The following is a 16,081-nucleotide window of genomic DNA, read 5'->3' on the forward strand; positions in this document are numbered from 1 at the left end:
AAACCATTTACGTTTAACCAACTCGGTGATGTCTACCTATGACCAGGTATATTATATCGTTTCAGCACCACTAATCCATTGAAATTTGCATAATGTAGTTAATACTTTTCATTGAAATGGCGACCATAAAAGTAGGTATTTTAAGCCAAGTATGAATGGAGATGAGTGTAGGATGAGTGGCGCGATCTTGTAGTCTTGTTAAGGCCGACGTATTCCTTAGACACAGATCTGTTAATTAATAGCCCATACAGCTAATGGCAACTAAGGGACCTACCGTTAATAGTGGAATCCGAACCTCAGTTTTGCCTAGGTATTAAAGAATTAACCTAATCATCAGGACAGTACTGCGGATAGTCGTATAGTTCGGCCGCTTAGAAAGCGACCTCCTCCAACATTGGTTTAGCATTAGCGTGCAGGTCGTTTTCTAAGCGGCCGAACTATAGTATCCACTAGTGCGGACGTTAATATACACCAGGAAGTATCGCATCCACAGTGCATGCGATAAAATACGATAAATATCCACAATTCGTGACCTGCCAGTAGTTGGATTACAGGACTACGCCACCACCCCACCCCAGGAAAAATCTTGTATGCTTAGAAAAGCCTGCTCACACTTTTAAACCAATCCTCTCTTTAGCTCCTTAACAGTTTTAGGTTGCATGATAATTCTCCCACTAGCCACTAAACACTTCCACGTTATAACACTTCACCCTCTAGCCACTTAACTTTGAGGTTATATAAATAACATAACACTTCTCGCACTAACCACTTGATACTTCTGGGTTATAAAACACTTCTTCCTTCCACTATCCACTTAATAACATTTCTTCCAATTGCTATTAAATAGGACTAGGTTATATAGCACTTATTTCATTAGCTTCTGAACACTTCTATCCTAAATAACTCTTCTTCCACTTGTCACTAATCAGGTCTAGGGTCTAGATTATATACCAAATCTTCCAATAACCACTTAACACTTTTAGGTTTTAAAACATTTCTTCCAATAGACATTAAAAACAGTTCTATAATATAGGTTATAGGTTCATTACACGTATTACTCAGCTTATCCGTTTGGTAACCATTATTTTTACCTTGAATAGCACTTCTGCTATAATCCAATATAGCCTTATATAGGCCTTGTGTAGTATGTGAGTCATTCTTTAAAAGAAACCTAATCAAAATTACACTAAGATAACAAACAGTCCTGACATAAAAATAACAATAGTAATCCAGTAAATGTCAATTTGGCGAATTTACTATTGGCAAAGATTACATGTAATCTTTGCTATTGGTGAATTTAGTGAATTTATCACATGGTCTTCATATATTTATATGAGATTATAATATTGGATTTTGCCTCAGACTCCACGCCTTCAGTGTAATATCCCCTTTAATGTATGATTTCCTATACTAAAATACAAATTGGTGAAAATAAAATAAATGAACTAGAGTTTATCGTTAGTGCAGGCGTCGACTGAACGTGCGGCTCGGCTACTTGTCAAGACATCGCTGTCAAGTCCAGATGCAGACGACAGATTGTGAGTGGCAGATCTCAAAAATAGCGAGGCTTTCTTGAAATAGCAATGACGTCATCAGATCGCTTGTTGTAATCGGTTAACATTTATTACTGCGTTTGCTCATCGACGTTTGTCGCTCTAGCCTATATGTGGCTTTCGTTGCGGTTAAATTCCAAAACTAATTTACAGATTAAACGAATTTTAAATGTTGTGTAAGGAGCGAGATGTTATGTTTGATGCAAATATTTGTGCTGATGTAGGTAAAATCAATTGTTGAGAAAATAAGTAATGAATGTTCTTCATAATGAAGGATTATACACGGCATGCTGGTATCATTTTTGTTATTTGATCTGTTTGATATTTTGTATGTATATTTGACTCAGATTGATTACAATTATTGAATGTGAAAATGTAAAACTCTAGAATCCCCCCCCCCATACGAACCCAAACATCAAGCTATAAGCGAGGTATTTTGCAAACCGTCAGCGAGATTTTTTCACATTTCTTTTTCTGTAAGAGAAGTTCTCATTACACTAAATAAAATTGGTTGTTTGTGTTTTATTCGTAAGCTGAGACGCCGTGCCGGAAAATTAAAAAATGCCAAATGTAGCTTACCCGTTTTGTATTTATTTTACCAAAACATACCATCTCACGTGACGGAACATACAAAACGCAAGAATATATGGAAATTTAAATAATGAAAATCCTACAGAACTCTATCGGAAAACCGAAGTAGTAATTCATTTATTAATAAATGACACAGACACAAGACCTTCCGCCAGGCTGTAAAATAGTGCTACAGTATATTCTGTTTTTCATTATCATAATGTAGTCACTTAGTCAAGCCCCCTGCACATATAAATTACAAATTAAAACAGGAAAGTTCAGTATTTCAGTAATCTTTCAGTTTTCTGATTTGGAGTTAGGTTAAATGGAAAATGTTGAGGCATTACTTGAAAAAAATCAAGATTTCCAACTGAGTGGACGAACGTAGCCTTCTCGGCCACTGACTCGAGAACACTAGGCTATTTGTTCTTATTTTAAGCAATGTTCAATTCGAGCCAAAAGTTGACAACCAAAAATAGACCCCGGCACCGGATTCAACCACGACACTGTATGTTTCCTTCGTGCGCTACAGTTTCAGTCTGATATACCACAGTGGATACATAATCTATTATATCTTCAATACTGTACGCCAACACGAAATTTGTCTGTTGAACTCCGCCATTTCTTAACCAATTTTGACCATTCACGTCTCATTGGAAAGAGCGTGTCGCGTAGACTTGCAAACTGGCCATAAATATTTGAATGTGGCTTTTGAAGTTCCCATGTTATCCTTATGAAGAACATATTTGTTTACATTATGATCAGCTGGACAATTTAATTGCTGTTAATATTTAAGCTGCAATTCAAGTAAACACATTTATAAACATTTAGGCCTACTGATTTGGTTGAAATTAAATATTTACTGTTTGAATTTGGGTTTGCTTACATATTACGATGGAAAAAGCGAGAAAGCCTGGACAATTTGATATATTTCACCAAAAAAGAAAAATGAACTGATATAGTACTGTGTTTTTTGAGCAATCATTGAAAGAACCGATTTGTAAACTACGGAAACAGGAAAGTCATAGACGCCACCAAGTAGAAGAAATAGAGATAATGTTTTTAAAAGAATTTATTATCGTTATAAGCCTATTTAATAAGGACACCTACAAGATGAAGATTCCTACAAACGAAGAACGAGGTTGTTAGTCGAATTGCTACCATTTTTAGTAGGAAATATGGACTTAAGTATGTGATAATTGCAGAGGAAAACCCTCTTAGGCTAAAAAAAAAAAAAAAAAAAAAAAAAAAAAAAAAAAAAAACTGGTACGTAAAGGACATTAAATGTGTACATAAAAGTCAAGTGATTTTCAAAGAATATGACTATATCCAAGAAACCTTTACTAAAACTTTCATTGAATGATTCAATTACTATTCACAGTTAAGGGAAACGAAAAATCATCTGAACAACATCAGGCCTCTTACTCTGACGTTATTACGGTAATCAACCAAAAGAATAACAATGAAATAAAATAAAATTGTGACAGACAGGTTATGCAGGAAATCCGGTAATTCTTAAGTAATGTAAAGACATTTTATTACAATAAAAAAAAAATACTGAAATTTGTAACATACTGGCGACAATTATGGTGCCATGCAGGCTATCAATGACGAAGATACACATGGACACCCTTATGTGGTTTTGAGTAAGTAGGGAAACATTTTTAGAACACACTAAAAAATAGGATCATATTTTAAAACTGATTATATCGAACCGGTATGGACACCGTGAGTATTTCCATTAGTTAGATAATCTCTGAATTGACTCTTTCACACTCATCAAAAATTATGTCTATTATTGGTTTGCAAATCCTATTTAATACTTTGCATTTGCTCGAATTCGAGCAACATGTACACTAGTTGGTAATAAACGCGTAATTATTGGTCATCGTAATATTTTTACTATTGCTTAATCTTCTTCCTAATTCAGCAATACCTATGACAATGGTATATCACTCTAAATATAGCGTAGAAATATGGGAGTGCGTACATTCGTGTAAATAAACTTTTTAGTTTAGTAAAAAATACTTTTACTTTTCAATATGTGATTTATATTTTAAGATTATTACTTTGATCTGTTTTATCAGAGAATTTCTGTGAGTAGCTTATTCAACTGCTGTATGCTGTGCCTGAAAATATATTAGAAACAACTAGTCCTTATAGATACAATGTCTACTTCAGTATCCAAAATAAAATAGTCAAAGGTATATGATTTAAGGATTGCATACATGTAGATGGGTTTTATATGATTAGATATAGTTTTGTGGTAATATAAAAGGATACACCATGATTTTTCACTGAGGGAAGAATATTACAAGTATTTTGTGTTTTGTTCCAGCGCAGAGTGCCGAGTCTTGACGGGGGTTGACCGGAGCAACTCGCCATGTCAGGGCCACCGAGGGGGTACCGCGGGCCTCGCCCCCCTGGCTCTCCCTCCCCGACCCCCTTCCTGAGGTCCCCCTACCGACCATTCACACCGAGTCCTCCACCCATCGCCTCTGCACCCAGGAGACCCTCCATGGGGTCTCCGTGTCCCTTACCTCCTTACATACCTTGTCCTACCCCGAGATGGCCCTCACCTCTGCCTCCTGGAGTACCCCTGCCTCCGGGACCTCGCCCGTACCGTCCACCGCCCATGGTAAGTGTATTAAGTGGAGGTTAGGGTATATGGAAAATGTGTGTTTTTGTATAGGAAAACTCAAAAAGAGGGAACATTGATCAAGTTCAGTTTAAAAGTAGACAGTGAAAAGTGCTTGTGAAAATAACTATGGAAATACAGTTTAGCAAATGCGTCGCAAGGGAGGATGTCCCACTTTTTACTTAGTTATGGCATATGAATTGGGATTAATTAATTGTTGTATGATTTTGCTTTTGGTAATATTGTGTAAGTAAAGAGATCTTATTGTGATGTAAATGTCTATTATAATGGCGAGAAGGCAAATATTAGGAAAAATATATGTTGAGGGAAATAACTAGAATATTGTCCTTAACAATTAGGTAAAGAATCGATACAGTTTAGCTGATGTTAAGCAAGAGAGAAGACTATATTGCCATGTAGGTAAAACACAACTGATAGGGGAAATCATCGTTTTAGCGTATTACCCTATAGGGAAGTAGCTATTACCGTAGGTGGCACGGTAAGACCTAGGCCCGGGACCGATTTACTTTTTCATTTTGATGTCCCCAGAGGCAAAACACACAATTCCTTCATGAAATAAACATTTTGGTTTTAAGGCGTAAGGCACGATAAACATGAATGATTTCGCGAACCAGCATGATGGGACCATGAGAACGGGGTTTTACAAGAGGGGTTTATGGGACAAAATTGGTTTTCTCGTTTTTAAATCTCAAAACATACAATTTTCCAATTTCCATTTAAACATTTTGTAGCCACGAACCTAGGTACCCGTTAAACCTAAAGTTATTTAAATAGATTTAATTGAAAATCAATTCAGACAAATGGAAATTCGCTTAAGTCTGCAGGTTTGCTGCAGCGGGAGTATTTTCTTACTAGCTGACTTGTTGATCAGTCTGGCAACTGAGTATCAAGGGAGCTAGCCTAATGTGTGATGGCAATGTTTGGGCTTATGCCAAGTAGGCGAAGAACAGCTGTTGGGAAAATAAATCGCCAATCTAGTACTATCTGTTGCAGTGAATTATTATGAATGTTATAACATATTTTCGGGTGACAATCTACCCAACAAAAGAGTTTTGTTTCCTAGTTTGTTCCTATTTTGTTTCCTGGAAAAGTCTTTACCTAGTTACAAATACTTTGCATGGAATGTAATATTTTTGCCCCAACAACTTTAAACTGCCAGCACTTTATAGGATTAGTTTAAAGCAACAGCAGAAGGAACTTTGATACATAGCGGTGTACATCAACAGTATATTTCATTGCCTTGTTTTTATTCCCGTCTCCATCTGTTCGCCTCATATTATTTGTCTTTGAAATAGTGCAGAGCGGTTACTTTTCAAGCGCAATGTTGTAGAAAATGTGCACGTCGAAAAGTCAGAACTAATAATTAGCTATATACACAACCCAAAATAAACAGAAATAAACATATACTTTGACTAATCAGCTCAGACACGGTGGCAGCCAGACGTAATCCCCAAAAGGTTCAAATTGTAATTTACTACAACTATCTTAACAGTAATCAAGTCCATGTTAACAAAATTAAAGCAGCATTTCTGCAGAACGTCGGAGTTTATTACATTGTTAATTCTTAACACTTGGCCAAACCTGTATGTTTCTGTCCTCCAGACTCGCCAAACTCCATAGGCCCAGTACATTTCCGTGCCTCTGGAGCCCCCAGGCCCCTAAGTGATGACGAGGGCCCCTCTACAGGAAAAAGTTGACTAACACAGTATTTTTCTGCCCTCAGATGGGTATGGGGAGCCCCAGCCCAATGTCGAGCCCTGTGATGTGCGCTTCCCCAGAGTACCTATACTCACCACATCCTGGGGCCCAGTATATTGCCGTGCCCCTGGAGCCCCCTGGGCCCCTCAGTGACGACGAGGGCCCCGAGGGCCCCTCTACAGCGGACATCATCGCATGCCAGTCGCAGGACTATGTGGACGAGAGACTCGCTGAGTACCAGGCTACAATATATCAACTGCAAGGTAGGAACTATGAACGTAGTGTGCTGACATTTGTGAATTGCTGATTCTGATGATTTTATTTTTAATTATATTCTTACGATGGAGAAATATGAAGGTGCGTATTTTGAGGCGAAGATGGAAGTTGAGTTTTGAAAGAATTAGATACAACTTTGTTTGTAACCAAGATGGCCAGATTTCACATTCGAATCATTACAATTCTGATCTATTTCTGGGTTAAACTGGTGACCGTCTGAGTCAGCTACTAAACTATTCACGTGTGTTGCTCGAATTTCGGCAGTTTCTAGCCTGTTTGGTAAATCATATAAATTAAATTGGTTATATAAATTACTAAACTATTGTACAAAGTGGCACCTTGATGCACTTGGGAGAAGGTTTCTCGAGTGCAGCAAAGGCTCTTTGTGCTCGATTACACATTCTATTTTTCCTACAGTAAAGCACAAATAAAACATAAAGCATAAATATTGGGTATAATCAGAATAAATATGTATGAACAGATGAACTTTTACCAAACAGTTTCAACACCCTCAAATTAACAAAAAAAACGGATTAACAAATGAAAATTGAAATACAATTGTTTAACAAGTTAACAAATAAAAATCTGAATGGAATATCACAAACATAATACAAAATCTGAAAGTGACTTTCTTACACACCAAGCAGAAGAAAACAGTTCATAGCCTAGTTCTTCTTCCTTGATTTTTCAGGCAACGATTTGCTGTTTCTGCTAATTGGGGTTCAACTATATTCAAAATCATATTCTCTGTGTCCATAATTTGTAAACATTTTAATAATAACAATAACTATTGTTTCAATATCTGAACTGTGGGTTATGGGGTCTGACTTAGGGGAGGTACGAATGAGGCATTTAGTTCAAAATTACTCCGCGAACAGCGCTGTAATAGAGAGCACTTTGTCAATGAAGGTTTACTATTCGCAAAAATAGTTCTGTTCATAAAATAAAATTATAAATGCCTCAAATTCAATTTTATAATTTTTTTAATTATAAAATTAAACTATCATAACCTAACCGAACTAACCAAACTTGCTGATAATTAAATAATATAAAAAAGATTAGTAATAGAAAAAATAATTATGTTTATTAAATAAAACTAGAAATTGCTCCTTTAAAATTGTATAATGACTTAATAATAAAATTAAACTGTCATAACCGAACCAAACCAACCAAACTTGCTGATAATGAAAAAATCTGAGACAAAAAGTTAATGCAACCAGCGAGATTCGAACCCGGGAGACCTTTTGCACGCCAGCCCGGCACGCTTAACCACTAGACCACCGAAGCCGTTGTCCACAAACCGTATTGTTACGGTAATAGCCGTTCCCTCAGCTAATAAGAAGCCCACAGCTGTCATCGTAGCCTCTTCCGTACCTCCCCTGAGTAAATACCTGTGTTATGTATGTTCAATCCAAGTGTTGACGAAAATAGAATGTTAAGCGGTACAACAGGTTAAGTCGTAGTATGAATAGTCAGTCAACCAGCTGATCGTAGTCGTAGTATAAGTGTTGCCAACCCATTTTCAAGCGTACACGTATTACGTGCTTAATAAAATCACAGTGGTTTGTTTTGTTTGATTTGAATACTGGAGTGCAGCAATAGTAAGTAAATGCAGCAATTAGCTACTTTGCGTGCTAAAATCAGTGCAAGAAAGCACACTTTGTCAGGTATGTAACTGTAATGATAATGATGTATTGGCATTTTTGGTGCTCCCTCTTCTAGACTCTAAATATTCCCTCTATATAAATCCTAGATAACCTCTTAAGATATTTATATTGCGCTAGTAGAAATGAATACGATCAACAGTAGCTTGCTTGGTTTAGTGAAACATTTCTTATATACTTTTAAATAATTAATTATGTGTTTAATTAAAAAATCTGAACCCGACTCGCCAGTTTCGGCATACCATTACTTATCTGTCCAGAGCAGTGTTCATATGGGGGCGGTACTTGAGCGTCGCCCCCGACCGACGTCACTGTTACTGCCCTCAAGCCAATTTCGTCGCCAATAATAAGACTCCACTGGTAGGGGCTATTTTTGAACACTAATTTGACAATTTTCTGTGATCGAAATGAAATCCATTTGTAAATTGGTAAGTTTGAATGACTTTGAGGGTAGTAATGAGAGGTTAAAAGGATGGGAGGTTAGTTCAAAGTGAAATGATTTTGGATGTATTGAATCTTTTGGTCGATTTGCTCAATAATAAAAATAGCCATTAAGGATTATGTATTATATTAATAAAAAAAATACAAAATGGCGGATTACAGCTAAACTAAGCCGAGATAAAAAAAAATATTCTACATTTTCGACTTATTTTTGCATGTAGAATCTGAAACTGAATAGCCCGCTACGCTTTACTGAAACACCCTGTATATGCAAAATATGTGTCCTTGATAAAGATAGCTCGAGTAATTTTGATCCGATTGGCGATTGCAATTATTTAAACGTGAATGTGAAGGTGGTATAAACTTAAATTAGTTTGCGAACGAGCTAGATCTGATCATAAAAAGAAGTTATTTGGGGGGAGGCGGTTGACATTTTTCAAATTTTTATTTGTAAAACATGACCAGTAAGGAAGTGCAACGTGTTAAAACATTAGATAGGACTTAGTGAACCTACCCTACTAAGTTGGTGCTACCCTATGTACATAAAAACAAAAGTATGTTCGTTCCTTGTACATTACGAAAACATATATTTCTTTAATTGATTGAAAAGGTTTCTGTACCATTCCCTTTCAATATGAATCCCAGGCTGTGTTACTTGGCATTCATAGAAGTCATGCCAATGCTTATAACAATAATTATTATGTAGGAATTTTTACAAAAAAATAATAATAAAATGTGTTTCTTATAATTTTTATCATACACAGTTACACAGTTCATTAGAGCGAATAAAATAGAATACATTTGCAAAAACTATGGAACGTTTACTTTTTGCGGCTTTACCTGTTATCATGACATACAGGGGCTACGCAAAGAAAACAAAACTTATGCACAGCTCTATAATATTGCATAAAAGTCAATTTTTTATGTTTATTTCTGTCAAGTTTTACTTCCATCGTGAAGACCGGTTAGTGATGCAAGTATAAAGCAATTTTAAATCATTAAAATATTATATGCTCAAATATAGAATTGTGTCAAATACTATGAATAAACATAACATGTATACATTCTAGTAATACATTGATCACAGATCATATAACCAGTACCATTACCCAATAGATAGAGGACAGCAGAGGAGATTGTTTACGTGTGTGTGAGAGTGTTATTTCGAGAGTGTGCTGCGAGCAGGTGTCAGTCCTCTGTCTTCCACTCCCATAAAACTCCTCTTGTATTAACACTTACAAAACACCTGAGAAATGATAAGTTACGGTATAATGCCTTGTCATAAGACAAACAAACAAACTGGTCAAATTCACTAAACGAAACAAGGAATAGGATGTAAGACATAAAATATTTTTCCTACAGTCACCTGACAAAGTGACCTTCCTTGCACTGATTATAGCACAGAAAGTTGCTAATTGCTGCATCTACTTACTTTTGCCGCTTTTTTGCCGCACTCCAGTATTCCAACCAAACAACAGCATGCTTTTATTAGGCACGTAATACGTATATGGTTAAAAATAAGTTGGCTACACAAAAATATTATGATTTTTGTCATAGGGAGTAAATAGTATATTTCATCACTAGGGCATAAGGTGACTCTTTTCGACCTAAGGTTCACGACCAAGTTGAAGCCGAGGTTGGAAAATAAGTGAGAGCCGAAAAGACACTTTTTGCATGTGTGTTGAAGTATATTTTTCGTTATAGTGCAGCATTATTTAAGAAACAAAGGTAGAAAACTACAATATGTCTTTGTTATACTGCAGCAAAACAGCCATTTTAATACATGTGTTGCGGGTCTAGCAGCTCTTATTCTCCATAGGGAGTAAAATGTCAGCACTTGTTGACCCAGTTGAAAATTTAGATTGCAAGCAATCGCATGAATCGAAAGTATGCATAGATTGTTTTAATCGGTTGTAGCTTATCGTTGCCATTTTATCAATTAGTTCGACATATTGACTAAAAATATAAAATTAAAGTCACCAATTAATCAATTAATCAAATAATAAAATATTAATGAAAAAAAAGGTTAGGTTAGTTTATTTTAGATTAGATTTAATGCCGAATAAGGAAACATGTGTAAGAAAAACCCAAAAAGCGTGTTTTAAACTTTACTGGTAGTGCAAACAGGTATTCTATAGAATGGCTGGGCAAAGTAGATAACTAGCTTTATTTCATACTTTGCCTGGTTAATTTTAGGCTCTGTAAAGAATGCCTAGCTATTTTATAGCGGGCCTGATTGTATTACTTTGCCAGTAGTAACATATCTAACGTAAAGATGGATATTCCCCTGACAACTACAGATGCAACTTGCAGACCGACGTGTACTAAGCATTGCATCTTATGTCAGTTCAGGCGCTTAGTGATCGTGTAAATTAAATAAAGATAAACTCAGCCAGTCTATCCCCGAAAAATGAAACAAAATATTTTTACTGTTGACGTAACATTGATTATACAGGGTGAGTTTTAAATAAGTCACCCCACTTTTTTCTACATTTCTTAGGATATCAACTCCGAACCACGTTAGATAATATTTATTGTAGAGTAGTAAATACTTCATTTTGACTGAGTATACATTTTTGGTCGCCATCTTGGAACCGCCATCCATTTTAATTTTGAAATTCGATTTTGAAATATTGACATTTTAACTAAAATAATTGTAATATTTCATCAAGAAAAACAAAATTTATATAAAACTACATGAATATATAAAATATATAAATTATATAACATTTGTGTTATATTTCTTGAAAACAAAAAAACGAATTGCGGCATTGAGTTCAGCATAAAAAAGTAATTCAAAATTATGGGTCACAACACCACCTTCATATTCAAAATAACAACAACATTTCAAAATGACGGATACAAGATGGCGGCCGAAAAAATACATCGTCATAACCAAGTGAAAATAGGTCGACAATAAAGATCAGTATACACCACCAGTCATTGTCGACCTATTTTCACGGGCGCACATGAAAAGAGCCCAAAAACTCAGGCAGACGCTTGAAAAGCGCCCGGACCTCCAAGGTCCCAAACAGGATGGTGCGAAAAGAGCCCGGTCTCTTTTTAGAACTTTCACAACTGGTCTTCAAAATGTAAAGAACAAATAACACAGTTGAATTACATGAAATTATTTACAATATTAAAAGATACACTTTTAAAAGATACATTAATAAAATATATATTATTCAAAGATATTTACAATACTAAGATATAGTCTGTTTACCTAACCTAACCTAACCTAACCTAACCCAACCTAACCCAACCTAACCTAACCTAACTTAACCTAACCTAACCCAACCAAACACAACACTATTTACTAAAACACTACTATATATACACACACAATTTATAGTCAGCTTCCTCCTCCTCAGGTACCTGAGGAGACCCGGGCTCTTTCCATGCTTAAGATTAGTGAACCTTTTTGGGGATTAAAATTTTGGGCTCTTTTCATGCGCTCCGATCTTTATCTAGCACTATTTTGAGATTCTGGTCGTAGTTTGTAAATGCACAATGTTAAAATGGGCTAAGAAATAAAGTTATAAAAAGTCCTTATTACTTTAGAATGGATCAAAATATTTGTTAAACGGATTGTGGCATTGTAATCAACGTAAAATTCTAGTTTGAAAATATGGGTCACAACCCTTCCTTTACATTTGAAAAAAACTTTGTATCCATTATGGCGGATCCTAGACGGCGGTAGAGTAGTAAGTCTTACTACTCTACAATGATCTGACGTGGTTTGGAGTTGATATCTTACTTAGTAAAGTACTTAGTAACTTAGTAATTTATTTTGACTGGGTATTAATTTTGGCCGCCGTCTAGGATCCGCCATAATGGATACAAAGTTTTTTTCAAATGTAAAGGTAGGGTTGTGACCCATATTTTCAAACTAGAATTTTACGTTGATTACAATGCCACAATCCGTTTCCAAACCACGTTAGATCATTGTAGAGTAGTAAGTCTTACTACTCTACAATGATCTGACGTGGTTTGGAGTTGATATCTTAAGAAATGTAAAAAATTAGGGGGGGAACTCATTTAAAACTCACCCTGTTAAGTCGACTAATTATTATAAGTATCAATTATAATGGTTATATCAATAATGTACTATAAAAAATATTGCCTAACACGTTCTTATATTGTAATTTATTATTTAAATTTACAATTATTTTTCTAAACATTATGTTATAAACAACTATATAATATCATTTCATCACGATAAAATGAAGCTGGAAAATCTATAAGTACGGTGACTGGTAAAATAAATGATTTGTTGAAGTGTGTACGTTTAAAATAATTAGCCAAGGTTCTCTGGGGGAAAACAAATTGGCCACAGCCACAATGATTGTACAATGAGCATCTTGCGGACGTGTAGGACTAGCATAAACAAGTTTTGCACCGAGACAACAATAAGATAAAAATAAACTGTATCAGCAATCTGAAATAATTTCAAAATACATGTAACTAGTGTACCTGTTGCTCGAATTCGAGCAATTGCAAAGCATTACAGGCGACTCAAAGATTATGGAAATACTCACGATCTACACAACAGTTATATATAATCAAAATCTTTAGTAAATATCTTATCTTTTTTCAAAAAGCTGATCTTGTATTTTTAGTGTTTTTAGTGTAAAAAAACATTATTTCTATTTCTTCTACTTGGTTGTGTTCTATGACTTTTTCTATGTTTCCATTGTTTGCAAATCGGTTATTTCAATGATTGCTCAAGAAATGTAGCACAGTGTTAATTCAGTTTTATTTTTAGCCTATATCAAATTGTCCAGGATTTCTCGCTCTTTTCCATTGAAATAATTACACCAACCCAAGTTTCGTCTACAGAATCAATATGCCAAAGAATATCACCTACGTACAATCTCCAAGAAGTGGTAAAAACGGCAGAAACCAACCCATACAATAGATATAAGTTAACTACATAAGAAATAATTTCAACAGTTACTGTGATATTAGGATTTTCCACTGGTTTGGTAATAGAACATTATATTGCGAAACATGACACGATGCAGAAGAAAATCAATTTTAAAATCAGAAAAATCCATTGCAAATACTGGACTTGATTTTGACAAATTCAATAAATCACAATTTAAATATTAACAGCTGTTGCATTTGAAAGTAGTGTAGAATTATGCATAAGGTAAACAAATTTGAAGAGGCAACTTTAAAGGCTTCTGGGGCAGAGCCCCAAGGGAATTTACCTCGTTCCTCTTTTGATGGCTCATCTATAGACCAAGACCTTTCTTTAGACACCTCTACCGAGTTTCTACGCCCAGTCGTTCTCTCAATTTAGCTATGACAAAGAAAAACAGTTTCAAATTAATATATAGATTGTATTACTTAAGACTTGGCCAATGCTAAATATTTGTTCTGGCTGAATAAAGGACTTTGACTTTTACATACACTTTCCCCTGTGCAAGTGCTGGGAGTAGCTATAATATTTTATTGGGATAATCACGATGCAATAACTTTTGAAATATAATTTTTACTTAACCAAAAAATATATAAAGAAATAAAGAAAACCTGTATCGATTATATGTACATTGCCGTTTTGAAACACTTATTTTACAGACTTTTTACAAGAGGCAACATACGTGATATGTTTTGTAAAATATATTAATACAGTACTCTAATCTCTAGCATGCATAACATCAATTGACTAATAGTAGATCTTGTACCGAGTATATAATTGGCCAGGTCAATCTTTTATTGAGCTCGATTAAATAATTGGTCTGTGCAGTTGGCTTCAATAACAATTAACCATATTTTATCTGTTTATGTAGTTTACGTGTCGATAGAATAACATATAAGATATTTTTAATTGTACTAGGCCATTTTATTTTTTAATAACGCGTTGGAATTTTGAATTACGATTATATACACTAGACAAAACTCACGAAATAAATCAAATTTTGATAAACAACGAACGAAGTACGTATGTAAAAATATTGTCATGTAACCGCTTACAAATCTATGGTTTCTATTCCCGTACAATCAAAGTCTACTTATTACTTCTCACTCGGCAAAAGCTTCACTTATTTATTCTAACATTTTGGAGAGCTGTGGCCTGCGAGTATTCAATTACAAACTGTATCCATCCAAAAAAGACAGAACTTTGATATACGATTCCACTGTAATAATTATCGATTGGTACAAGCGTATAGAAGTTTGGTTTTTGGTCAGGTTAAGTTTATTTATTGATCAAACCGGTACTTTTATGCTCGTAATACGATGTCACATTATAAAAATCACAAAACATATTTTATTCACAACTATCTAGCTGGACGTGTTAATTTATTCCCTCATGACAAAATGAAACTGGAAAGTACGGTGACTGGTAAAATAAATGATTTGTTCAAGTGTCATTACATAATTGCCGGTTGGAGTGACTGGTGTTCTATATATAGAAATGACGCCCTACAGTCTGTCCGGTATGAGATGGACGTTACTACATTGTTGCGAACACCTGGTGCTGGTGGTGGCAAGGCATAACTACCAGGAGTATTTCAACTAGGGATTGACTAAACGAAAACGATAGAATCAAATTGTTACGTGAAAATTAAAAATGTTGCGTCAAATTCATTGAGCCTCCCAAAACTGCTAGTAGAGAGACGAATCAAGTCATGAAGTTTGTCAAGCTTTGATATACCGGTTTGATATACCACTTTGATCATACAGTGTTTGCATATATGAAAAATATGTGTACTTGATTATGATAGCTCGAGTAATTTTGGTCCGATTGGCGATTGCGATGATTTGGTCATGATGAATCGAATGTGAAGATGGTACAAACTTATATATGAGTTTGCGTTTATTTTTAAATCTTATATAATTTTCATAAAGAAAAAACACTTTTTCCTTATCTTTAGTATTTGTAAACCTAATTCTATTTAAATAGGAATCGTTACGAAATGTTTAAGGAAATATTTCAGTAAATATCTCAGAAATTGTTTTACAATTATTATTAACGTGACATAATTAAATCGGAAAGGACCATTGCACAATGTTCCAATAATGAATTCTTTTGAGGTTGTCCTTATTATGTTATCTTGTTACTTCCATAGTTTTTTTTTTCACTACACTACTACCCTACACTTATATACACAACTAGTTAGTTTTTCACACAGAAATCCCGTACTTTTCCGGTAAATATGACGAATCTACAAATTAATCAATCACTGAACTATATTTCGTTCAGTAGTCATTAA

The sequence above is a fragment of the Macrosteles quadrilineatus genome, unplaced genomic scaffold (assembly GCF_028750875.1).
Source record: "Macrosteles quadrilineatus isolate MER2022 unplaced genomic scaffold, UCM_ALF_1.0 Scaffold_2__2_contigs__length_208266976, whole genome shotgun sequence".
NCBI classification, from domain to species: domain Eukaryota; kingdom Metazoa; phylum Arthropoda; class Insecta; order Hemiptera; family Cicadellidae; genus Macrosteles; species Macrosteles quadrilineatus.